This window comes from Anabrus simplex, chromosome 2 (genome assembly GCF_040414725.1).
Source record: "Anabrus simplex isolate iqAnaSimp1 chromosome 2, ASM4041472v1, whole genome shotgun sequence".
NCBI classification, from domain to species: Eukaryota; Metazoa; Arthropoda; class Insecta; order Orthoptera; family Tettigoniidae; genus Anabrus; species Anabrus simplex.
In genome coordinates this window covers 1,196,510,634-1,196,538,395 of record NC_090266.1, presented here as the reverse complement: position 1 = coordinate 1,196,538,395, position 27,762 = coordinate 1,196,510,634, and the positions used below count along the sequence as shown (strand labels likewise).

General features: G+C 39.2%; 1 protein-coding gene across 3 annotated transcripts in view; it reads right to left on the bottom strand.

Moving 5' to 3' along the window:
* Positions 1-18,094: 18,094 nt before the first annotated feature.
* Pi3K92E (phosphatidylinositol 3-kinase 92E) overlaps positions 18,095-27,762 on the bottom strand; it is a 344,498-nt gene continuing 334,830 nt past the window's right edge. For all 3 annotated transcript variants that reach the window (XM_067142174.2, XM_067142173.2, XM_067142175.2), the window contains exon 19: positions 18,095-18,766. The gene's annotated coding sequence lies outside the window, so the exon portion shown is untranslated. The remainder of the gene's footprint in view (positions 18,767-27,762) is intronic.

Below are 27,762 nucleotides of genomic sequence, written 5' to 3'. Positions count from 1 at the left end.
AATAGTTGTTGAATCCAAAAAGAAGTCGTGGGAAGATTTTGGTAATAACCTGGAAAGGCTAGGTCAAGCAGCAGGGAAACCTTTCTGGACAGTAATAAAAAATCTTAGGAAGGGTGGGAAAAAGGAAATGAACAGTGTTTTGAGTAATTCAGGTGAACTCATAATAGACGCCAAGGAATCACTGGAGAGGTGGAGGGAATATTTTGAACATCTTCTCAATGTAAAAGGAAATCATCATGGTGGTGTTGCAAACAGCCAAGCTCATGGGGAGGAGGAAAATGATGTTGGTGAAATTATGCTTGAGGATGTGGAAAGGATAGTAAATAAACTCCATTGTCATAAGGCAGCAGGAATAGATTAAATTAGACCTGAAATGGTGAAGTATAGTGGGAAGGCAGGGATGAAATGGCTTCATAGACTAGTAAAATTAGCGTGGAGTGTTGGTAAGCTACCTTCAGATTGGACAAAAGCAGTAATTGCACCTATCTACAAGCAAGGAAACAGGAAGGATTGCAACGACTATCGAGGTATTTCATTGATTAGTATACCAGGCAAATTATTCACTGGCATCTTGGAAGGGAGGGTGCGATCAGTTGTTGAGAGGAAGTTGGATGAAAACCAGTGTGGTTTCAGACCACAGAGAGGCTGTCAGGATCAGATTTTCAGTATGCGCCAGGTAATTGAAAAATGCTACGAGAGGAATAGGCAGTTGTGTTTATGTTTCGTAGATCTAGAGAAAGCATATGACAGGGTACCGAGGGAAAAGATGTTCGCCATACTGGGGGACTATGGAATTAAAGGTAGATTATTAAAATCAATTAAAGGCATTTATGTTGACAATTGGGCTTCAGTGAGAATTGATGGTAGAATGAGTTCTTGGTTCAGGGTACTTACAGGGATTCAGTTGGGTGGAAATGTAGTAAGCAGTTTGGCCTATGCTGACGACTTGGTCTTAATGGCAGACTGTGCCAAAAGCCTGCAGTCTAATATCTTGGAACTTGAAAATAGGTGCAATGAGTATGGTATGAAAATTAGCCTCTCGAAGACTAAATTGATGTCAGTAGGTAAGAAATTCAACAGAATTGAATGTCAGATTGGTGATACAAAGCTAGAACAGGTCGATAATTTCAAGTATTTAGGTTGTGTGTTCTCCCAGGATGGTCATATAGTAAGTGAGATTGAATCAAGGTGTAGTAAAGCTAATGCAGTGAGCTCGCATTTGCGATCAGCAGTATTCTGTAAGAAGGAAGTCAGCTCCCAGACGAAACTATCTTTACATCGGTCTGTTTTCAGACCAACTTTGCTTTGTGGGAGCGAAAGCTGGGTGGACTCAGGATATCTTATTCATAAGTTAGAAGTAACAGACATGAAAGTAGCAAGAATGATTGCTGGTACAAACAGGTGGGAACAATGGCAGGAGGGTACTCGAAATGAGGAGATAAAGGCTAATTTAGGAATGAACTCGATGGATGAAGCTGTACGCATAAACCGGCTTCGGTGGTGGGGTCATGTGAGACGAATGGAGGAGGATCGAGTTCATTCCTAAATTAGCCTTTATCTCCTCATTCCGAGTACCCTCCTCCAATTGTGCCAACCTGTTTGTACCAGCAGTCATTCTCGCTACTTTCATGTCTGTTACTTCTAACTTATGAATAAGGTATCCTGAGTCCACCCAGCTTTTGCTCCCGTAAAGCAAAGTTGGTCTGAAAACAGACCGATGTAAAGATAGTTTACTCTGGGAGCTGACTTCCTTCTTACAGAATACTGTTGATCGCAGCTGCGAGCTCACTGCATTAGCTTTACGACACCTTGATTCAATCTCACTTACTATATTACCATCCTGGGAGAAATAAGACAGAGGAAAATAAAAGGGTGGAAATTTTGGAAGTACAAGACTAATTCCAATCTAAATTGAAACAACACTAACACAGAGCAGAGGTGGAGAATGTGGAAGTGAAATGAGACATGTTTGAGAAGGCATTTGTAATCTGTGCAGAGAATGCTATGGAAGAATAGCTGAAAGAGTGAAAGATAAAAAGACCACGTGGTGCAATGAGAGGGTAAAAGAAGCAATAAAAAATAAGAAGAAAGCATGGCAAATATGCAATAGGGATAAAAAAAGAAGAATAAAATATCAGGAAATGAAAAGAAGGTGCAAGAAAGAAGTAAGTAAAGAAATGTTAAAAAGCTGGGAAGGATTTACAGGAGAGTTAGAAGAGGATGTGTATAGCAGTAAAAGGATGTTATATGCATTTGTAAGAAGGAAGAGGCTATACAAAGCAGGGAAAAGAAGAGAGATAACACAACCAGAGGAGATCAGGAAAATATGGAAGGATTACTTTGATGATCTCCTGAATGTGAGGGGTGTAGATCAGATGATAGAGGTAGAGTGTGAATGTGACAGTGAAATAATAATGGAAGAGGTGAAAACTGCCATCAAACAAATGAAAGTAGGAAAAAGCAGAGGGAGTGGATTAAGTGTGTGTTGAAATGATAAAGCAGCAGGACCTGTTGGTCTACAATGGCTGTATAGGCTATTTAATGTATCTAAAAAGAGAAATGGTACCAAATGACTGGAGTAAAGGAGTAATAATACCTTAATTTAAAAAGGGGGTCAGAGAGATATGCAATAATTACCGAGGAATTATACTCATATCTGAGGTAGCAAAAATATTTGAAAGGGTACTAGAAAGGAGAATGAAAGAAAGGTGGAAGGACAATAATTACATAAAGAACAATCTGGCTTTCAAAATGGAAGATCAACACTAGACTCCATCTCAGTATGAGGCAGTTACTGGAAAAATATTGGGAGCACAGAAGAGATGGTGATGACATTCCTTGATTTAGAAAAGGCTTACAATAATGTCTCCAGAGCAAAAGTCTGGAAAGTAATGCAACAGAAAGGATTTGGAAAACAAATTATAGAATATGTACAAGTAATGTTCAAAATTTTTTGCAGCAGTGTCCAGATACATGTGGAGAAGACAGAGGGGTTTTGGAATGAAGCTGGTATATGAAGTTGTGAAGGAGACAAAGGGAAAAAATATGGGGACTTGGAACTGAAATATTGTTTGCAGATGGTATTGTGGTGTGGATAGCAAACAGAGAGAAATACAAGGGCAACTCGACATGTTGAGTGAGATTATTGAAAATTATGGAATGAAAATCAGCATGGAGAAGAGGACAATGGTACTGACTGTGAGTGAGTGAGTGAGTGAGTGCTACTATATGGTTGCCTAGTTGTACTTCCTCTTAAAACAATAATCACCACCACCACCAATACTGACATATGCAGCAAAGACCTGGATACTGACAAAAAGACAGAACAAAATACAGGCCAGTGAAATGAATTTTGAGAAGTATTGTACGATAAGAAGAGCCTCCGACGCTCAGGCGGCAGCACGCCGGCCTTTCACTGCTGGGTTCTGTGGTTCAAATTCTGGTCACTCTATGTGAGATTTGTGCTGGACAAAGCAGAGGCGGGACAGGTTTTTCTCCGGGTACTCCGGTTTTCCCTGTCATCTTTCATTCCAGCAACACTCCCCAATATCATTTCATCTGCCAATCATTAATCATTGCCCCAGAGGAGTGCGACAGGCTTCGGCAGCCGGCACAATTCCTATCCTCGTCGCTAGATGGGAGCTTCATTCATCCCATTCCTGATCCGGTTGAAGGACTGGAAACAGGCTGTGGATTTTCATTGCATGATAAGAAAGACAAAGGAATGACAGAGCAAGGAATGATGTCAGGAAGGAGATCGGAGTGGGAAAGCTTTACGACAAAATGGAGTAAAATAAGTGGTTTGGACAGGATAGAAGAAGGAAGTATACTGAGAGAGAGAATTATGACACAGAAAGAAGGGAACCCTCTGTGGATGGAGGACACAGACAAAGAATACACCCATGGTATCCCCTGCCTATCGTAAAAGGCGACTAAAAGCGGTGTCCAAGGGTTGATTGATCTTAAACCATGAGATTACCTGTGATTAGTACCATCACGCAAAAAACACCATGGGTCGACTTTACTTGTGACTGGTACCACTATGTGAGGAACACCATGAGTCTGTGATAAGTATCATCGTGGGTGGATTACTATGGGTTTACGTACCCGTGATTAGTACTGGAACAACATGGGTTTACGTTGCCTGTGATTAGTACCACTATGAGAGGAAAACCATGGGTCTGCATTGCCTGTGATTAATACCACTATATGAGTGACACCCTGGGTCTGCATTACCTGTGGTTAGTACCACCATGTGAGGAACACCACGGGTCTGGGCGTTGCCTGTGTTTAGTAACACTATGTGAGGAACACCATGGTGCACGTTACCTCTGATCAGTACCATTATGTGAGAACACCACAGGTGTGGGCACTGCCTGTGATTGGTACCACTGGATGAGCGACGGTGTGGGTCTACGTTTCCTATGATTAGTACCACTATGTGAGAAACACCAGGGTTCTGGGCTGCTTCTGTGATTAGTACAACTATGTGAGAAAAACCGTGGATCTGCATTACCTATGAGTGGTGCCATTATGTGATGAATATCATAGGTCTGCATTACCTGTAGGCAGCACATTACCTGTGATTAGTACCACCATGAGTCTATGTTACTTTTGATTAGTACCGCTGGAACAAGGCACCTGGAATTGATGATATTCCCTCTGAATTACTGACTGCCTTAGGAGAAACCAGCATGGTAAGGTTATTTCATTTAGTGTGCAAGATGTATGAGACAGGAGAAGTCCCATCTGATTTTCGGCAGAATGTTGTTATACCTATTCCCAAGAAAGCCGGTGCTGACAGGTGTGAAAACTACCGCACTATTAGTTTAGTATCTCATGCCTGCAAAATTTTAACACGTATTATTTACAGAAGAATGGAAAAACAAGTTGAAGCTGAGTTGGGGGAAGATCAATTTGGCTTCAGAAGAAATGTAGGAACACGTGAAGCAATCCTGACTTTACGTCTGATCTTAGAAGATCGAATCAAGAAGGACAAGCCCACGTACATGGCATTCGTAGATCTAGAACAGGCATTCGATAATGTTGATTGGACCAGGCTATTTATGATTCTGAAGATGATAGGAATCAGATACCGAGAACGAAGAATTATCTACAACCTGTATACAAATCAGTCTGCTGTGATAAGAATCGAGGGCTTTGAAAAAGAAGCAGCAATCCAGAAAGGAGTGAGGCAAGGCTGCAGTTTGTCCCCTCTCCTTTTCAATGTTTACATAGAACAGGCAGTAAAGAAAATCAAAGAGAAATTTGGAAAGGGAATCACAGTCCAAGGAGAGGAAATCAAAACCTTGAGATTTGCCGATGATATTGTTATTTTATCTGAGACTGCAGAAGATCTTGAGAAGTTGCTGAATGGTATGGATGAAGTCTTAGGTAAGGAGTACAGGATGAAAATAAATAAGTCCAAAACAAAAGTAATGGAGTGCAGTCGAACGAAGGCAGGTGATGTAGGAAATATTAGATTAGGAAACGAAGTCTTAAAGGAAGTAGATGAATATTGTTACTTGGGTAGTAAAATAACCAACGATGGCAGAAGTAAGGAGGACATAAAATGCAGACTAGCACAAGCAAGGAAGAGCTTTCTTAAGAAAAGAAATTTGCTCACTTCAAACATTGATATCGGAATTAGAAAGATGTTTTTGAAGACTTTTGTGTGGAGCGTGGCATTGTATGGAAGTGAAACATGGACGATAACTAGCTCAGAAAGAAAGAGAATAGAAGCTTTTGAAATGTGGTGTTACAGAAGAATGCTGAAGGTGAGATGGATAGATCGAATCACGAATGAAGAAATACTGAATCGAATTGGTGAGAGGAGATCGATTTGGCTAAATTTGATGAGAAGAAGAGATAGAATGGTAGGACACATCTTAAGACACCCAGGACTTGTTCGGTTGGTTTTTGAAGGAAGTGTAGGTGGCAAGAATGGTAGGGGTAGACCAAGGTATGAATATGACAAACAGATTAGAGCAGATGTAGGATGCAATAGTTACGTAGAAATGAAAAGGTTAGCACAGGATAGGGTGGCATGGAGAGCTGCATCAAACCAGTCTATGGACTGATGACTCAACAACAACAACAACAACATGAGGAATACCGTGGTTCTACTTTACCAGCGATTAGTACCATTATAGGGGGCCAGTGACCTGGATTTTGGACCCCTTCAGGCAACAAGCATTATCAATTTAGGATTTTGCTTTGGAAGCAGTCCCCTTGTTCAGTTTGTACCATTGTTTTAAGTTATTTTCTGGGAAGGTGGGGCATTGCAGGTCAGATCCACTGATTGTTTTAAGTTCATAATCATTGTCTGGGCATTCCCTCTGATTAGTACCACTACGAGAGGAACGCCATGGGTCTGTGTTACCTGTGATTAGTACCATTATGTGAGAAACATTCATGTACTAACTGAAAATAGGCATAAAAGCTCCATAACTGATATCAGAGCTTACAGAGGGGCTGAGATAGGATCTGATCATAATATTATAATTGCTTCTGTTAAAATTAAATTGAAAACCTCTTGTAAGTCATAGACTGAGGAAAGATGCAAAGTTGACACTGAGAATCTGAAGCAGGCGGATGAAAGATTAAAGTATAATGTGGAAGTTGCAAACAGATTTGATATTCTGGGAGAAGATCCCACAGAAGACATTGATGAAACAAATTAGGAATTTTGTGAACGAATGTGGAATAATGCGAAACAAATTATGACAACAGTGGCAATGAAAGTGATACCAAAAGGTGTTGGTAAGGAAAGGAAATGGTTCGATGAGGCATGTCAAGATGCAGTTAATGAAGTGGCAATATGGCGCAATAAGTGGTTGTAGTCTAATAAGAATGTAGATGTTGAGGAACTATGCAGAGAAAAACAGAAGGAATGTAATAAATTAATTCACAGAAAGAAAAAAGTCTACCTGAGACGACAAATAGAATGAATCCAAGATGACTACAGAAACAGGAACATCCGCAAGATGTATGGAACTGTCAACACAATTTCCCCCTGTGGGTGGGGGCGGTAGAATAACACCCACGGTATCCCCTGCCTGTCTTAAGAGGCAACTAAAAGGGCCCCAGGGGCTCTGAACTTTGGAGCGTGGGTTGGCGACCACGGGGCCCTTAGCTGAGTCCTGGCATTGTTTCCACTTACTTGTGCCAGTCTCCTCACTTTCATCTATGCTGTCCGACCTCACTTGGTCAACTCTTGTTCTTTTCTGACCCCGTCGCTATTAGGTTCCCGAGGGCTAGGGAGTCTTTCATTTTCACGCCCTTCGTGGCCGTTGTCTTCCTTTGGCCGATACCTTCATTTTTCGAAGTGTTGGACCCCTTCCATTTTTTCTCTCTGATTAGGGTTATATAGAGGATGGTTGCCTAGTTGTACTTCCTCATAAAACAATAATCACCACCACCACCACCACCACCACCACCACCACCACCACCACCTGTCAGCACAATTAAAAAAGGATTTCAACCAAGATCAAGTATTATGAGAGATATGTCTGGAAATTGAATTGCTGATCAGGACAAATTATTAAATTACTGTAAGCAACACTTCGATTCCTTGTTGAATTGTGATGATCAAGAAACCCGTATTGGTAAACCATCTAGTTCCCAATCAGAAGAACAAATACCAGAGCCATCCTATCAAGAGGTATTACAAAGTATTATACGTTTAAAAAACAATAAAGCTTCAGGTAGTGACAACATTCCTTTGAGCTTATTAAATACGGTGGAGAAAGATTACACAAATATATATATATAAGATCATTCTAAGGATATGGCACGATGAAGTTATTCCAAAAGAATGGCAGGAATCGCTTATTGTCCCAATTCATAAAGGAGGGGAAAAGGAAGAACTTCAAAATTATCGTGGTATATCTCTTGTAAACACGGCGTGCCAAAATTCTGTCTTTTATTCTTTTACAGCTTTTAAAACCATTTGCTGAAAATGTTATTGGGGACTATCAGAATGGTTTTCATAGTAACAGATCCACTACAGACAACGTATTTGCAATTAAGACTATTAATGATAAGGTGTGGGAACACAAGGAGTCGGTTCATTATCTCTTTAGAGATTTCTTCAAGGCATACGATTCATTCCATAGAGAAGGGCTGTGGAACATCATGATGGAGTTTGGCTCAAGGGCAGAAAATCAAGTTCCTTCCAGAATAAAAGTGGTCTGAGACAAGGGGATGCACTATCTCCTCTTCTATTCAACATTGCACTGGAGAAGATTATCAGGAAGTTAGCCCTTGTACCTGCTGGCATCATATTGGGGAGACAAACACAAAGTCCTTGCATATGCGGATGATATTGTTCTTATTGGCCGCAATGAATTAGAAATTAGGCAGTTATTTGTGGAACTAGAGGAAATGGCAGCAAAAATTGGCTTAGGGTAAATGATAAAAAGATACATTACATGGTTGTACAGAGACCGAATCATGAGGAGGTTGACAGATTGCCTTTGAAGATTGGGAAATATATATTTAAAAGGGTAGGTGTTTAAATTCCTTGGTGTATTAATTGATGAACAAAACTGAAGGCAACAAGAACACCAAGCTAGAATTAAGAATGCAAATAAGGCATTTTACTCTATGAGCCCTATATTAGGCTCCAAGTTTTTAACAAGGAATGCAAAAACGATTATCTACAATACAATCATTCGACCAGTACTGGTTCCGAGACACGGAGACGAGAAAGAGCAGCAGCAGTTACAAGTCTTTGAGAATAAAGTTTATAGAAAAATATTTGGCCCATGGTTCGATCCTATCTCTCAAAGCTGGCAGAAAAGATCTAATTATGAGATTTACACCCTCTCTCAACAACACAGTATAATGGGTGTGATAGAATCCAACAGACTGCACTGAGCTGGACATGTACTGAGGATGCAGGATAACAGAGCACCAGTAGATCTATACGAGGGATGATCTTAATGGGAAATGACCATTAGGAAGAACCTGAAGCACCTGGAAGAAGGAGATCAACAAGGTATACCGGACCCTCCAAATTGATAACTGGGTAAAGCAGGCTCAAGATCGAAAAGGATGGAAAAGGATTGTGAGATCGACGTGGAAACTTCATGTCCCTAAGAAGCCTACGGAGTGAGTGAGTGAGTGAGTGAGTGAGATCATTGTTCGTCGTCTTTTTGAATTCTAGTCAGTGGATGGATTTAAAAGTTATTTTAACTTTCAATATTGTGAGTTGGATCCGCTAATTATTTTAAATTCATAATAATTCATTCTTCATAATCACGTTTTGAATTCTGGTCAGTGGATGAATTTTGGAATTTTAATTGTCATTATATTTCGTCTCATCTCATACCAATAGGGGAGATGACCTAGATGTTAGACTTCTTTAAACAACAAGCATCATCATCATCAGATAGAAGGGAGGAGGCGAAGAGGGAGAACCCCAGAGTAAGGTGACTGAAAATGATCAAGAACAGTATAATTAGAAGAAACCTGGATAAGAAGACATTTAAGGAGGAACGATGGTTACTGGATAGAGGAAGATGTAAAGGTGCCATACACCTGGAAGGAACTAGATGAAGAAAATTGATAATAATGTGTAAAATAAAACAATAAACTGAGTTTCACAGAGAAACCTTACCTTAATATTGTTGTCTCATAATATCTGTATCAAAACTTCGTAAGTGCAATAATTTCCTATTATTACATAAAAGCTGCATATAGTTTATTCAAAATTATAACCTAAAAGGAAGCCTAATTATATTTTGTAATTTGTAGGCAAATCAGTTTTGTCAAACATGCACATAACTCACCATAGGTTTCTGCCTTTCCCAAAAGTATTGTGTTAAGAGGACTAGGGTAGTGTTGGAATTGGACAACTCAAATACCTGGATGATATGTTATGAAAAAGGAAAGAAACTAGTATATGCATATAAATCACAGAACAAAGGTATGACTACGTTAACACACTTCTTATTTTTGCAATTTCCTTTACATTACACCAACATAGTTAGGTCTTATTGCGACGATGGGATAGGAAAGGCCTAGGAGTGGGAAGAAAGCGGCCGTGGCTTTAATTAATGTACAGCCCCAGCATGTGCCTAGTGTGTAAATGGGAAACCATGGAAAACCATCTTCAGAACTGCCGACAGTGGGGTTCGAACCCACTTTCTCTCGGATGCAAGCTCACAGCTGTGCGCCCCTAACCGCATGGTCATCCCACCCTGTAAAACACTTGTTTGAAAGGCATAATATCTGAATTACATTGTTACGGTTCATCATGGGTAACATATGTGAAACTTTTGAAAGGAAAAGTTGCAGCCCTATAATTTGTGGATGTTGCAGATAAGGGATGTGCATCATCAGCCTTGTTAATTATATTATTATTAATATTTACAGCCCATAATTTCTAGAGACATCCTTGATGTAGACACCTCTGAAATGTTAGAATGACTAATAACAGTTGGGACTTCGCTCTATTCTAGCTCTGCTGATCCTAAATATAAAGCTTCAGATATCAAGAACAGAATACACCTTCCTCTCAAATCCAATTTCTTTTTTTTTTTTTTTTTTTTTTTGCTAGGGGCTTTACGTCGCTCCGACACAGATAGGTCTTATGGCGACGATCAAATCCACTTGACAAGAGACAAAGTACCATAGGAGAATCCTGTTTATTGTAATCTGATGCTGATAGATGCGTATGGTCTTCATTTGTGTACTGGCAACATACATGATTCATCACTGTCTTTGTTACCCATGTTTGCTTCCTCACTATCAGAGATGTTACCAATCCCATCCATCAAGTTGGGAATATACATGATTTTGAAGTTCTGGGAGATCAACCAAGAAATGGGCATCCTTTCTGTAGAACTGCATCTCAAGTCCTGATATAAAAACTGCAAATAAGCCTTAACAAGCTAATTCAGTGAGATATTCATTGGTTGTAACATTTCAGGCATTCCTTCTGGTATCACAAACCTGCAATGTTTCCCTTACCTTATTTTCATCACTTCATTTTTTTTGGTCTAATGGCTTCTGTCTGACACAGTTACTAACAAGGACTGTGAATGTAACTGTGTAACTAGATGCCAAAACCATGTTGAGTAAAATACAGCAATCCTCGTTATCGGTCTATTGCTTTCAATCATAGGAATTGCCATTTACGTTAGGCGTAATGTAGTGATGAACTAACATGTTTTGTGCATTAAACAATAAAATAATGTGCCTAATTAAATGCAAGTAAGTAATAACAAAAAAAAAATTATATGCCTTCTCTGGACGCTTTCCATCTTACCTAACCTATTAATGCAACAAATAGTATTGTACGTCTGTTATACAGAGAAACAAAATGGTATTAGAATAACTTTTCCCTGTTAATCTTGTTAGTGTGTTCCAGAAAGCACCTGTGCTTACAAGTTGTTCTAGTTAGCAATTAAAAAAACAGTTAGCTAGCACTGGATAACCTTGAACCATTGCAATTCCTATACCCTATCACCAATATGCAATGCCTCTACTGACTATGCTACTACATCCCACGGTCAGAAGAGGTCACATAACCTCCACTCAGTGATGGTGTATGTTATTAATGGGTTTATCTGAAAGATAGCTGCTCTTTACCTTCTGCACTGCCAAAAAAAAAAAAAAATGCTACATCCTTGAGGATTGTGTTCAGTGGCATCGGGGTATAATATCATCACACAGGTGGTTGTGTTAGTGATTCATTTGTCATCGACATCGGCAATCGGATGGCGCTCAGGAGGCCTGTCCGTGTGCACTCTGTCTTGCCTCTGCAGGCAGTAACTGTGCTGAGGTTAGAGGTGACCAGTGTTTGCAACATTTGCCCCGCTGACAAATACGTGCTCCTGTTGAACAACTGTAGCCATTTGAATGGGGTTGCATTGTGGGCCTGTGGGAAGCTGGATGAACGTATCGACGGATTGCTGCACATGTTCGGCACAATGTATTGGTGGTGTGTCGCTGCTTTCAGCAATGACCTGTGAAACATGCCCACATCCGTGGATCAGGTTCCAGACGTCCACTTAGTACAGATGCACGTCAAGATCGGCACATCATGCGAGCAGCGGTGGCCGACCGAACATCATCCAGGAACGAAATCAAGTCACAGATGAAGTACCTTCTGTGTCACCAAGGACCATTGGGAACCGTCTGCTTGCAACAAGATTACGATCACGCATGCCTCTGGCCAGGCTACCATTGACACCACGACACCGCCAAGCACGGCAACTCTGGTGTCGTGAAAGAGTCGACTGGAGAGGGGAATGGCTCTCTTTTGTCTTCAGTGACGAGAGTAGGTTCTGTCTGTATCCAAGTGATGGGCATACACGTGTACGGCGTAGACCTGGTGAGCGGCCTCTTCCAAAGTGCATTTGCCCACGACATCCAGGTCCCAGCGCAGTCTTCATGGTGTGGGGGATGGAGGCCACCAGTTACAACACCCGATCACAGTTGATGTTTCTGCTAGGGTAACATAACCAGTGCCTGCTACATTGAACACAAGTTGTCCCCATGCTATTGCCATTTCCTTGACAGAAAGGTGATATGCTTTTTCAGTAAGACAGTGCACGTCCACATACACCTGCTGCGATGCAATGTGCTCTACACGGTGTACAACAACTGCCCTGGCCAGCAAGGTCACCGGATCTCTCGCCTGTTGAACACGTATGGGACATGATGACGCAGGAACTTATGCATTCTCCAGAGCCTGCAAGAACCATTGCTGAACTAAATCAAAAGGTGCAAGATGTTTGGGACAATCTATTGCAGGATGCTACTCGGCACCTTTATGATCGTTTGCATGTGCAAATATATGTCTTCATTGCCACCACAAGGGGTTGGGGTGGGTGGTACACTGTGTGTTGATGCGACTGTTTGGGCACCCTTTGCTGTGATATGTGTGTTTCATTTGGTCTGAATTTGTAATCATATACTCCTGCAATGATGAATTACCTGTCACATCGCTTGTGAATAAAATTACCTCCATGAGGATGTTGCATGTTTTTTTTTTTTTTTTCTGGGAGTGTATATATTCTAGAGACAGTTTCCTATGCTATTTGTTATGTATTATGCATCCATCTAGAAATCAGATCTCAGTGATGTCTACAAGCCAGATACTAAGTATGCTTTGGTTTCATGGCCAGTACTGTATAGGTTTACCCCGATTGTTGGGTCCCTAATGCGGTGGATTCTTCAATTTTAGCCAGCAGCCAATTTTTTTGTGTTGAGTGTACATATTGACAAATACATGTGTGACTTTTGAAATAATTAGTCACTTTTCTGTGGTTCAGATTAAATGCAAAACTGAAGATACTCTGGCTTTTTTTCCTCTATATACAGATAGGTCTTTTCTTATGACTATGTTTCTCTGGTTAATAAAAATCCAAAGGGACACTTTCCTTCCCAAGTTATTGCAGTGAACAGATGTGTGGTGTTCCAAAAGTCTACCAACTGCACATGCAACTTAACAGTCCATGCACACTTTCCATATACTCCAGTAACCAATAGCCCATGTCCAATGTGCAGAACTCCTTGCAAATGTAAATAGTTTTGTAATAATAGTGCACATACATCCCCTAACTCTATCATGCACTATGACATTAAAGAAGCCAATGCCATGACACAAAAACATACTCGAGCAATATATATAGCTATAAAATATGCAGAATATCCAAGTTCTCCATGTCGAGCTACTAACTTAGATTTTGAAGAAGGTATCACCAAAGGGTTTATGCTTAGTATCCAAACAAGACCCATCTCTTTCTTACCTACACTAGCCTTCTATTTGGATAAGTTTTAAAAGATTTATCCAATTTTGGATTTGGGATTGCATAAGGAAATCATATCTTGAAATTAGCTGGCAAGACTAATCCTGCGAGTCTGCAGACAAGCTGTATATTAGAGAATCAGGATAAATATTCTCTACTAAGATGAGTTCTGAATCAGATTGATCAATTCTATTTACATGAAAATCTGGAGAGAACAAAAAACCTGTTACAACTACATGAAGGTTTTAGAAAGACACCAGTTTTGTGGAGGTTGTATGCAGGTATGTGCAAGCAACATGCTTCTTGTATGTTCACAACTGCTCACCTTTGGAGGAGGTAGGTACATTTAATGATCAGAGGTATATAGGCAAGATAATGGAATCTCACCAGAGGCATTTTGCAGCTTCAGGGTGCAGTGACATGATTCTGCCAAGTGTTAGAGAATGTTTATCCTGATTCTCTAATATAGAGCTTGTTTGCAGACTCGAGGGATTAGTCCAGAGTTCATATCCATGGACAATAATATATGTACAACACACTTTTAGGATGAATTTCTTCAAGCAGAAGGTATATATATATATATATATAGAGAGAGAGAGAGAGAGAGAGAGAGACACACACACATTTTTGGCGTGGACTACCTTAAGGAATCAGACTGTACACATTCAGCCTTCACAAAAAAACACTTCCAGATCTCCCCACATTACTATTCAGAGTGTGGAATTTGCTATTTATAGAATCCTGGAATTACCTTCTAATCAGCATGGCTCACCAAAGCAAAACATAAGTGGCGCTGAGAAGTACAGCCCATATTAATGATCTAGATTGACTCCAATCTCCATTTCATGTTTCAATTGTGAACTTCTGGTTTGATTCATTTCTATGTTTGCATCTATACTGCAATAAATGGTTATGGATATGTTTTGTTTGCTGTTGTATGAAGATCATTTCCAATAATATACACTTATGTTCATAAAAAACAGAAAACCTTGAAAGACTAGAGATAGGAAGTTCATATTCACAGGACATGTTCATTAGTATGTTATGCAAGGACAATTAGCATTTCAGTCACCTAGGTTCAGCATGTGTCCTGTTGCCTAGTAGGCACTGGGTCCTCCATGGGCACTGATAACTTGTTCCATGCCTGATGGCATCCACATGTATAAGGCACAAATGGCATCCTGGGGTATAGCCATCCATGCTGCATTCACCTGGTTCCACAGTTCATCTTTGGTAGTTGGCATTGGGTCACAGCGCCGCATCTGTCGTTTCACCATGCCCCACACATTTTCGATTGGGGACAAGTCTGGTGATCGGGCGGGCCAGGGCAAGTCTGACATCCTGTGACAACAAGAAGGCACGTGCTCGTGTGGCAACATGTGGTCGCGGATTGTCCTGCTGAAATATGGCGTTTGGGGTATCGTGCAGAAAGGGCATGGCTACGGGTCGCAGGATGTCATTCATATAGGTCAGACTGGTCACAGTGCCCTGGACACACACCAACTGTGATTTGTGGTTGTACCCAATAGCACCTCACACAATAAAGCCTTGAGTTGGCGCTGTATGTCTTGTGCAAATGCAGTCAATGTGATGCCTCTCCCCCTGTCTGTGGTGAACCAAAATTCGGCCATCGTTTTCAAACAAACAGAACCTGGATTTGTCCAAAAACACTATATGCTGCTATTCCTGTCCCCAGTGATGTCGTTCCACATACCATTGCAGTCTAGCATGTTTATGCGCATTAGTGGAAGGTAGGCGGAGAAGTGGACGACGCGCTGGTAATCCAGACCGTAATAAATGGGGACGCACTGTCACTCCTGATAGTGTATGATGTGTTACACTGTTCCACTGTTGCGCCAGAGCTGAGGAGGATGCAGATTTGTCCTGCAATGCCATTCAGATGAGGCGTCTATCTTCTTGGGGAGGGGGGTTCTGAGTGGTGTGACTAGACCCATCTCGTCCTGTTCTACGGCCTTCTGTGAACCATTCTGTACACACCCATTGCACTGCCAACACACTTCGTCGCACATGAGCAGCAATTTCCCGGATGGATGCATCATGTTCTCTCATACCAATAATGCGCCCTCTTTCAAACTCACTCATTTGACGGTACAGTTCTCACATATGTCTATGAGGCATCCTGCACATCTGCTCAAGTCACACTGATCCATTACCTTTGGTTTAAGGCGACGAGAGCCACAGGCACATTTTACCAGTCGGTGATGGTGCGCCGAGATGTCGATGTGGACCTTGAACCTGAGGGTCGACATGGTTTAAATGCTAATCATTTCTTCAGAACATACTAATGCACATGTCCTGTGAATATGAACTTCCTATCTCTAGTCTTTCAATGTGTTCTGGTTTTTATGAACATTAGTGTATATAATATAATTATATATGATATATATTATATACCTATCAAAGTACCATCCTGGTATTTACCTAATGGCAAATAAACATATGGCCTGATATAGGTTGGCCTTAGGACATCAATATAATTCAATTTACCAAATAATTTTAGCAGATCCTGTATCTACCGTATTAACATTTATATGCTTCACTCCATAAAAATTCTTGCTGCTTGTTTTAAGCTTGTTGTTTTAAGGGGCCTAACATCGAAGGTCATCGGCCCCACAAAAATTCTTAGCAACTTTAGAAGCTTTTAACACATGGGTGACAGGATCTGAGAATTCTTGTAGTTCCTCAGCCAACAACAGGTGATGGGCTACAAGAGTTCTCGGTTTTATGCACCTGTGTTTCCATGATCACTGCTACAATCTGGTGGTGAGATTATGTGTTGATATAGATGATATAGATGTTGATTCCCATAGGGAATCTGAAATATTTGTCCTGAATGAGTAAATTTATAATACCAATATAAATGGTCCGTTATTGGACATTATAAATTTTCCAGCTAACTCATTCTTGGTTGCCAGTGTTTCGCCCTCGTGTGCTAGGGTGGGCTCATCAGTCTCTCATAGTGCATTGGCACTGCCGGTGGCTCCAGTTAGCCTACGCAGTGGCCTCCACGGTATGCACTAGCCAGCGTATTGGTAGGTGTGCTAGGTACCAACTGATGAGCCCACCCTAGCACACGAAGGCGAAACGCTGGCAACCAAGAATGAGTTAGCTGGTAAATTTATAATGTCCAATAACGGACCATTTATATTGGTATTATAAATTTACTCATTCAGGACAAATATTTCAGATTCCCTATGGGAATCAACATCTATATCATCTGATGGCTAAGCAGGCATCAATTTTTAGTGATGAGACAAAGTCTCTTAGTGCATTGGCACTGCCGGTGGCTCCAGTTAGCCTACGCAGTGGCCTCCACGGTATGCACTAGCCAGCGTATTGGTAGGTGTACTAGGTACCAACTGATGAGCCCACCCTAGCACACGAGGGCGAAACGCTGGCAACCAAGAATGAGTTAGCTGGAAAATTTATAATGTCCAATAACGGATCATTTATATTGGTATTATAGAGATTATGTGTGTCGAACGATGTAGTCATAAAGTATAAGGTAGCAATTGCTGCATCTTTCTTAAATCCTTCTTATAGTTAACAAAATAATGTCAGAAATGTAGAGCTTCAGTGTGGCGTTTGGCTGTCAACATGGTGTACTGCACGCAATTCTAATGGATGCCGTTATTCGTGATGAATTATGAGCAGACCGGTTATCAGGTATTTGTAGTGACTGTGAACTGGGTATTTCTAATGATGTGAGTGATTCACAAAGTAATCTTGGTTCTCCTATATTGAATTGTGGACAACAATCTTGTGTATTGGAATACAGCAGTGACTCAAATGCAAATGATGAAGAGGTAAACATAGCTTATGTAGTATGCATAGATATGATTAGGCAAAGGGTATTGGTTTGAAAGGTATCACACCGTACAGAAATACTAAGCAAACCTGTTGAGTACATGTTCCAAGTTTGAAGTCGATATCTTGCATACTTTTTGAGTTACAGTAGCTTGAGTGCAGCAGTGTAATTTTGTTCTTGCAGTCTTGAACTGTGTGGTCAACCAGGGACAGCAGTCTCCAATCGGACCCGTCACCCATGTGTTACGACAGTACTTATAGCAAAAAAAATTCCGATTAACAAATTGCCTTTAATACTAAGTATGTACTGATATAATTAGTGGTACTAGATTCTAGGTAGTCTTTGTCACAAATGATATTCCTATAAGTGCACAGGTTAATAGATGTAACTATTGCTGCAGTGGAGAAGTGGATAGTTTCAGGGAATTTTGTACATTCTGTTATTACATTCAGCAATTCTCTTTCATCTCATCACAAACATATAAATAATTCAAAACAGCACATTCTCTTTAGATAGACCAAGTATATACTTTATTTAACAATACTGTGATCAAATTTGGTAACATATTTCATTCTGGAATTTGCCAAGCTGGGAAATGCTTAATTACATCCTTAATCAGATGAAGGAGTATTGTTCATTGGACAGTATAAACTGCTCAACATGGAGAGCTATTAATGATCAGCAAAGTATGAAGACTTTAATTAACAAACTCGTGAAAAATGTCAGAGTTGTAACTGTTCAGTCAGTCAACCAATTTATCTTCATCAAACAACAAAATCATTATCAAGAAAGTTCCTTGGCTCTCCATATATTACAACAGCATTAACACTATTATATATATATATTTATATAGGTATTATAAATATTTACACATTTACATATCAAAATTAGTATTAATATTTACATATAAAACACATTTTCTCACAAAGGGAAGTTCTCTTATAACAGAATGATACAGGCTGAGTTCATAATTGTTCTGAGTAAGGTATATGTAGACTGGCAGTAAAAAATGACTCTTAGGGCATTCACTGTAACATGCCTTCAAGAAACTGTTTGAGCAGGCTGCACCACATATGAACATATTTGCATACGACACATGCAGTCTGGACATAAATGATAACCCTTGGGTGTTCCACCACCATGCACATCTCGTAGTTGCTTGTAGAGGATGCACCTGAAAAATACACATCTGATTTTATTCTCAAATACAGTGAAATATCATTATAATAGATTAGTGTCATGTGAACCTTCATCAATTGATGGAATCATCAATCAATTCAATCTATCATCATCACTGATCTGCATTTAGGACTATTGCCCAGATGGCACATTCCCTGTCAATTGTTTACCTAGTCATTTCTTAGATGTATTCAAAGAACTTGGAAATATATCAAACCTTTTCCTTCATAAACTATTTCAATCCCAAATTCCTCTTCCTATAACTCAATATTTGCCCCGATTTGTCCTCTTGAAGTCCAACTTAATCTTCATATAATGATGTTTCGTACCTTTAAAAGCTCTACTCAAGATTAATTCCAACCCATCTTTCCACTGACAGTTCGGAACATACTGCTTATATGCAAGTTATAAATATCATTGTAGTTCTGTACTGAAGATTACTATACTTATAAGATTACTAATTATTTATTATTTAACCACCTATTCAAGACATTTGGGTCTTATATGATTAGGATCTTGTCCTTATTACATTATGTAAAAAGTGTAAAATGTGTAAATTGGTTTTAACCTCAAGATTGACTGTGTGTGATATTTAAAAGAATGAACGAAAACTACAAACTTTTGAAGATTATTTTGTATTGTAAAATTTGTTTATTTCCTATATGTGTATTTTAAGTGAAAAATGTTTATTTTCTGTATGCGTGTTTTAAGTGAAAGGTGTTAATGATTTTAGGGTTATTTATTTTTGGCAACTTCATTATGTGTAGATCATTTATTCTGTAAAGGTATTTTCTTCATAAATTTCGGGGCGCGGTGTAGTCGCACGTGTCAGTTTTGGTAAGATGCTTCTGGTAGTTTCTGGTTGCATCAGAAAGGAAATTTCTGGAGGCTATAAAGGTATTTTCTCATCACATTTTCTGGGCCCTCATTGGCCAAAATAACAAAGTTCCTTATCGGTCAGTATATTAACATTTTCAATTGGTAAATGTGGCAATCTGGAGTGTTGTTATTGGCTACTTGTAATCGCACAATTTCCTGTTTTGGGCTCTTCGTGTGAGCAATGCATTTTTGTCCGCGTCTTCTGCTTTCGGAGGCAAACCTCTTTTCAGGCTCAGTAATTTGTAATTAAAAGTAAATGTAACTTTCCTTTTTGAACAGTATATTGTACATCACATTAATTTTTTAAATTTCTTTTGAGGATGCCTCCATTTACTTGGGGTCAACTTCTACGTTAAAGTTCATTTCTTGTTGTCCGAAGAGCTTGATCAGATTAGGGTTTTGGTTTAATAGCTTATTTAAATATCTTTTGATTTAAGTGTTTTAAACTGTCAATTACTATTGTCATTTGTCTGCTTGGTTTTGATTTTGTAAACATTTTCATACTGTTAAAAATTAATAATTTGAGGATGATTATCGAGAATCATTTCTTCCCCATAACGTGATACTTTCCCTCAATAGGGCTTCTTCCACCTTCCACGTCCTTCTGTAGTTGTCGTTTGTTAGACCTGTAAGTTATGTTTATTAGTCAACCATCTCATTTCCCAGCCTAGATGTGAAGCCACCACTACATTGTGTATTTTTCTAATTCATTTTATTATTATTATTATTATTATTATTATTATTATTATTATTATTTTGTGTATGCACGTATCAACTGCCGCTACACATTATAAAAATATGAGACATGTTTTGCCTTTCATAGAAGGAATCTTGAGTCATTACTGTGTTACTATTCATATGTTATTCTCAGTTCAGTACGGACCAACAACATGAAATTCATAACCCTTGATCATTGTATCACCTCAAGATTAAATCAGCCACCTGATTTAAAGTTAAAATATAATTATTAAGATTTAACCTTTACACACTTAAATATAGGAACAGTTGAAAAGAAAAGTTGGATAACAATTCTTGTTTTTATTTTTGAATAACAACATATCAGCTGTTAGCTGTGAATAATTGATGGCTGTGTCAAAAGTACATAGCACAATGCTTTATACTAGTAGTTTATCTTGATGTTTTTAAAATGTTACAATTTTTCAAAATGTTTAAGAAATGCATTCCAACGATATGGAATCAGTTAATTAAGACCTTATTAATAAAAAATGTTATTAAAACTGTGAAACCATCTGGTTAAAGTCTTTGGTTCGAGAGATTAAGATTTGTGATTATTGACTTGTAAATACATAATTGATGATTTGGCATTTGACGTAGTCCATTATGAAGAGAACAAATGTTAAAGTATGACAACAACTTGATTTTAGTATTTTGGATTAAAATAGGCCATCATTAATCTTGTTAAAGAAGTAAAGTTGTAAGTAGCACAGCTTGATAGTGTTGGTGCGTATTCAATACTAGTGTGTTGGTCGAAAGGGACATCTAACCTGTGATGGATAATATGAGATGCCAAGCATGTGTAGACTGTCTGTAATTAAAGAAATTCATTATTAAACCTACTGTTCAAAAGAAGTGAGGTCGTTGTGGAGGGGGGGCACTTGGGAAGGAGGGGCTATAGGCTTGTTGTCTACGTGTAGAGGAGAGTTGATGGAAGTGGGGGAGGTGGAGGGGAGGGGGGTGCCTATTGACTTGTGGGAATATTATTTGAGATGGTATTAAAAGTTTAAAAAAAGTTATTGTCTTGAAAATCCATTTAAAAAAAAGTAAAATCAGAATTTGATCATATAGGGGATTTTATATCTATTATGTCATTCAAGTTTTTGTTTTTATTGAAATGCTGGTCCAAAAAGATGTATAGGTTTTCAAATTATTCAGTCATAAGTCTTCCTTTCTCGATTCTTTTTATGATTTTCAAATCCTGAGGTAACTGATTTAATCTTGAGGTGATACAATGGCTGAAGATGCCTTCTATGAAAGGAGAAACATGTCTCATATTTTTATAATGTAATAAGGACAAGCCCAGCCACAGGGGGAGTAATCCAGCTCAACTCTGTGCCGGTCCCAAGCCCGGAAAAATGGTGAGGCTGAATGGCTGGTTATTGAGTCCCAGTGGAGGTGCCTGTGCCAAGCAGGTGCCTCTGGAAAATACTGCGAAATGGTCTAGTTGGCAGGTTTACCTGCCTATGCAAACAGCAAATCGTACCCTGTATGGGGATGGGCGAAGTTGAATGCCCGATGCCTTAAAACGGGGCCTTCTTGGCTAAGGTAACAGAAGGTTCCCTGGTCCTCCAGGTTGGGGGTTGAACGTGGGGTTAACAGCCCCACCCCGAAAAAAAGAAATTGTTACGAATCCTCAACAAACAGAAGCCGGACGGACTGAATATAGACGACCCTGCAAGGATAAATGGCTACGATTTGGAACATGGAATGTACGATCATTATACAGAGCTGGCACCCTCCAAACTCTTGTGAGTAATATACAAGAATACAATATAGATATACTAGCCCTACAAGAGGTATGATGGCTTGGGAATGGCATTATGGAAAGGAAGGAATACAACATGTATTATAGCTGTCATGATAAAACACACCAGTTTGGTACTGGATTCATTGTGAAGCACCTAGTTGTCGATTTTCAATCTATCACACCAAGACTATGCAAACTGCGTATCAGAGAAGGTTTAGACACTATACTTTATTCAGTGCTCATGCACCAACAGAAGAAAAGAATGAGGAGGAAAAGGATTCCTTCTATGAACTCCCAGAAAGAGAATATGGAAAGTGCCCCAGACATGATATTGTGCTGATGCTGGGAGATTTTAATGCCCAAGTAGGTCAAGAAGAACATCTAGCACCTATAATTGGCAAGTATAGTCTTCATAGAGATAGTAATGAAAATGGCACGAGACTAGTTGATTTTTCAGCCTCAACTGACATGGTAATAAGAACTACAATGTTCCCGCACAAAAACATTCATAAAGGAACGTGGACTTCCCCTGATGGAAACACAGTTAATCAGATTGACCACATTCTTGTTGATGGACACCACATGACTGACCTGGAAAATGTATGAACCTTTAGAGGAGCTAATGTGGACTCGGATCATTTCTTAGTTATCGTCAAATTGAGAAGTAAAATTAATAGCAACTATAGACATCAGAAACAAAACAAATTAAAGAAATATGATGTGGAAAAGCTAAAAGACCCAGAAACTAAAACCCTCTATAAGGAGCGGATAAAAGAACATTTTGCAATGGTTGAAACTACTGCAAAAGCCAATGACGTATGTTGGATGGATTGTAAGCGAGTGATAAAAGATACTGCAGAAGAAATAATTGGTGAAGTAAGCAGAAATAAAAGCACATGGTTTGATAAAGAATGTGCGGAAATAACTGAAAGGAAGAATATAGCCTACAAAGCAATGATCAATAAACGTACCAGAAATACTGTTGAAACACACAGAGGGCTAAGAAGTGAAAAGCAGGTACACGAAAAGAAGAAAAGGGAGTATCATGAAGCAAGAGATGCATACCCAAAATGATTTGAAAAAGTACTATCGCTTGATTAAAATTATGAGAACAGGATTTACCCCAAGAACATTAAACTGCAGAAAAACTAATGGAGAATTGATGGGCAACATAGAGGAGGCCTTAGAGAGATGGAATCAACATTTCCAGGAACAACTTGAGGGAGTAGAGAATGATGCTCACTGTAATAAAAGTAATACTGGAAATCATATCCCCACAAATAGACAATGGAGAAATGAATCTGCCTACTATAGAAGAGGTAGAACTTGTCATCGACAGTTTGAAGAACAACAAGGCACCTGGGCCTGATTATATAAATGCAGAGCTTATTAAAATGGCAAAACCAACTCTCTTGCAAAGGCTTCACAGGGTCATCTGTGAAATATGGAAAAATGAACGCTTACCTAGAGAATGGGAAGAATGGTTGATCTGCCCAATACATAAGAAAGGAGATTCATTGGACTGCTCAAATTACAGGGGTATCATATTGCTGAACATAGGATATAAGATATTCTCCAATATATTGTATATGAGGCTACTGCAGCATGTAGAAGAGACAATAGAAAACTATCAATGTGGTTTCAGAAAAGGGAAGTCGACCACCGATCAGATACATGCATTAAGACAGATCCTACAGAAGACCCGAGAGTACAAGATCACCACACACCACCTGTTTATTGATTTCAAATCAGCATAGGATAGTATAAAACGGGATAAACTACTTAGTGCAATGCAAGAACTTGGTATCCCAGAAAAGCTTGTAGCCTTAACCAGAGCATCTCTCAGTACAGTCTGATGTAGAGTTAAACTACAAGGAAACCTCTCAGAACCATTCTGCACACAAAAGGGTCTCAGACAGGGAGATGCATTGGCACGTTTGCTGTTTAATATTGCGCTGGAAAAGGTCATGCGAGACTCCGAAATTGAAAGGAGGGGTACAATATTTCATAAATCAGTACAAGTACTAGCATATGCTGACGACATTGACATTATTGCAAGAACAGAAAGGGATGTCAAAGAAGCATTTACTAGGTTAAATGCTGAATCAAAACAGATGGGACTCACGGTAAATGAGAAAAAGACAAAATATATGGTGGTGTCAGAAAATTCGTCAAGTGTTCCGCAACTGGTGTGTAAGGTGCAAGGTGTGACATGAACTTCTACATATTGTATTAATAGTAGTGTTTAATTTTATTTTTCACAACTGCTGTGTTTCATATGCTTGTACAGTATTTTAAATCTCTGCCGCAGCACTGATGAAATAAGATAATGTTTGCTATATAGGCCAAAGGCAGGCGTTTATACAAGTGGAGGCACATGCTTCCCCTAGTGCACAGTCACTGCATTGTCCTATATAAGAGGCTTGCAGTGATGTCTCAACGGCACACTAGCCGCCAGCGTCTTGGAAAGGTGTAGCAATCCAACTGATGAGCCCACTGCTACACTGGGGCAAAACGCTGATAATTTCATGATTGAAAAACCTAAAGAGCTTAAATGATTTTAAGAAAACGTTTGTTTATTCTTTACTACATGCCACTAATTTATATGTTTTCTAAGAAATTGAATGTAAATTATTTGCACACAGTTACTATATCATAGTTTTGCTAATTATATTTTTTATTTTTCACCTCTACATCTGCATTATACGGAATCTCTTTTGTCATTGCAACATGTTCTGTGAACCTGCTATTCTCAAAACTGCAGGGATTAGCAAAACATTACCTGTTCTGTATTGATTTATTACACTGTTTTGGTATGTGCCCCTGTTTTTTAGTGCTTCCTCAACTTTACAAAGGAAATTCATCAACATTATTACTTTCTTACTAATTCACTGACCCATTTTAGACCTCCCTTTGAAGAGAGTACAGGTCCTGCATCTTGCAATAGTTACAGATCTCTCATAGCTTTGCTCTGAAGTACTCTGAAAATTATGACTGCTCGTCAGCTTTATTATTTTCTATTAGTATACTATTTAATTTTTACAAGAGACAGATTTCTTGTACGGAGTGTTCCGTCATTAAATACATGTAGTGAAAGCATTGAACAAAAAAGAATAGTGATAATCATTTATCTCAGGGGTCTTTTGGTGTGGTGATAAACCATGCCCAATCCTGCAGTGTATATTTTGTGGCGAAAAACTGAAGGCTGCTATGGTTCCCAGTAAATTGAAATGACATTTGTCAACAAAACATTCTTCTCTGTCAAGTAAAGATTTTCATTGGTTGTTGGAACACACATAACACCTGAAATGTTATTAATGCCTGCTTATATAAGATGGTGAAAATAGTCCTTGGTTCAGAAGCTGCTAGTGAAATTTCAAAAATTGCTCTCTCTGCTGACACAATCAGCAGCAGTCCGAAGTTCTCCCTTCAGACATTCGGTATAGCTGCTGGTATGGCTGCTCTCTTGAACGCAAGTCCCCTTTGTCTCCCTTCGCTACTTTTTGGAGACAGGCAATGTTACATGTTGTTGGGCCATGGTCTGATGTGGCCTGTTAATATCTATAGTTATAATGGACAAGTTCTGCCTGCTATTATTGTGGCATAATGGCAACGAGTTAGACTGGTATTCCTCAGGTTGTATATTCGAACACAAAATACTGCTTGTTATTCTTTTGAGAGAGAGAAAATATAAATGCTCCTGTTCCTTTTATGACTGTTCTAGTAATTAATACCAGGTTCATGAATTCATTAAGCCATGAATTTGTCACTATTTATTATGATTTTATTCTCAACAAAAATATCGTTTGTGGCCCAAAAACGGAAAAAAACTAAGGGTATCTGCCTTAGAGGAATAGGAAACAAAACTACAGCCACGATTCAATATTTAGTCCATCTTCCTCCCAACTCGACATCTTGCAGTCAAGTGGGCATGGTAGACTAAGTCTTTTCAAATCACTACTCTTCTCAGTCATGATATCCAAGGCATCTTGGGCGAGCTTCCACAAATCATCAGGATGTCTTGGAAGGATTGGACCGATTTGTATGTCTACTGTATACTTCTTTACTTATGGCCACATATTCTCTACTGGGTTCAAGTCCAGAGAGCAACGAGGCCAGTCTATCAATTCAATATCCTGTCTGCTTGCAAACCAGTCTCAAATCAATAACCAAGTATAAAGAGCCACACTATTATTATTATTATTATTACTACTTTTTTTGCTAGTGGCTTTACGTCACACCAACCCAGATAGGTCTTACGGCGACAATGGGATAGGAAAGGCCTAGGAGTTGGAAGTGGCCGTGACCTTAATTAAGGTACAGCATTTGCCTGGTGTGAAAATGGGAAACCACGGAAAACCATCTTCAGGGCTGCCGACAGTAGGATTCAAACCCACTATCTCCCGGAAGCAAGCTCACAGCCGCGCGCCCCTCACCGGCTTTTTTCTCCGGTAAGGATATAATAAATACTTGGATAGTAACCATATGGTATTGCCTAACAGTCCTACTTTTACTACCTTCCCTTCTATTCCATTTAGTTTTAAGTACTATAAAAACAGCTTCGTGATCACTTACACCATGGAAACTTCAGATTTTCTATAGAGCTCATCTGGTTTTATCAGTATTTTTCCTTCTTGTTGGTTCTATCACTTTCTGATTCAGCTGCCTTTCCCAGATGAATTTACTTACTATTTGTTGTTGATGCTTTTTGTCATTCAAATTAAACTTCCAAGTTAACATTTGGTCAATTGAGATCACCTGGTAAAATAAGCATTCTTTCAGCATGGTTTGACAAAAGGCATTTCAGGTTTCAGAACGGTTATTCCAGTGAGGCTCAACATATAGGATTCCAAAAAGATATAGCAGATATATTAGATTTCTGGAGGTCAAATGGACTGTATCACTATTGACCTGTCCAAGGCTTTTAGTAGGTTAGGTCATGGGAGACTACCCAGGATAATGACTAGACCAGTGTTCTGCAACTTTTTACTCCTCATAGCACACTCAAGGCTCAACATGGCACACAAAAATGTTATTTCCCTTAAAAACTTATGATATGACACCTCTAATGTACTGTAAATACGTAAGGTCATCAACCTATTATTAAACTAAAATTGGCTCATGCATTTATTAAAATTTACGAACTTTAATTCACTGTAGAATGTAGAAAGTACAAGAATATACACTTTTCTTTTACTATTAACATAAATCAATCTACTTGTATCTTTTCAGTGTGATACTTGCACCTGCTTAGGTGCACACGGGTGGCTGGTCCGTGGTGGAATCATTGATAATGCATGTCTCATATCTTCATTGACGGGTCTGAGTCTCTCCCTCTTTGATGTTTTAGTTCCAGTCAACGTCAAGAAGCCCAGTTCATACAAATATGTAGTTGAAAATGGCAATAACTTAACTGCCATCTTGGAGGTAGGCAGGTATTTACTCCTCATTACCAGCCAAACTGTATCCAAAGGCACTCGTAGGAGTTTTAATTTCAATGTTCTGTCTGCTTTTAATTTTGCAAGGTCTTTTTTAATTCTGAGTTGTTCCTGTATATTAATCGGAACAGTTTCTGAATTTGCATCAATTGTATCACAAACTCAGTCAAAATATTGAACACACTCTCC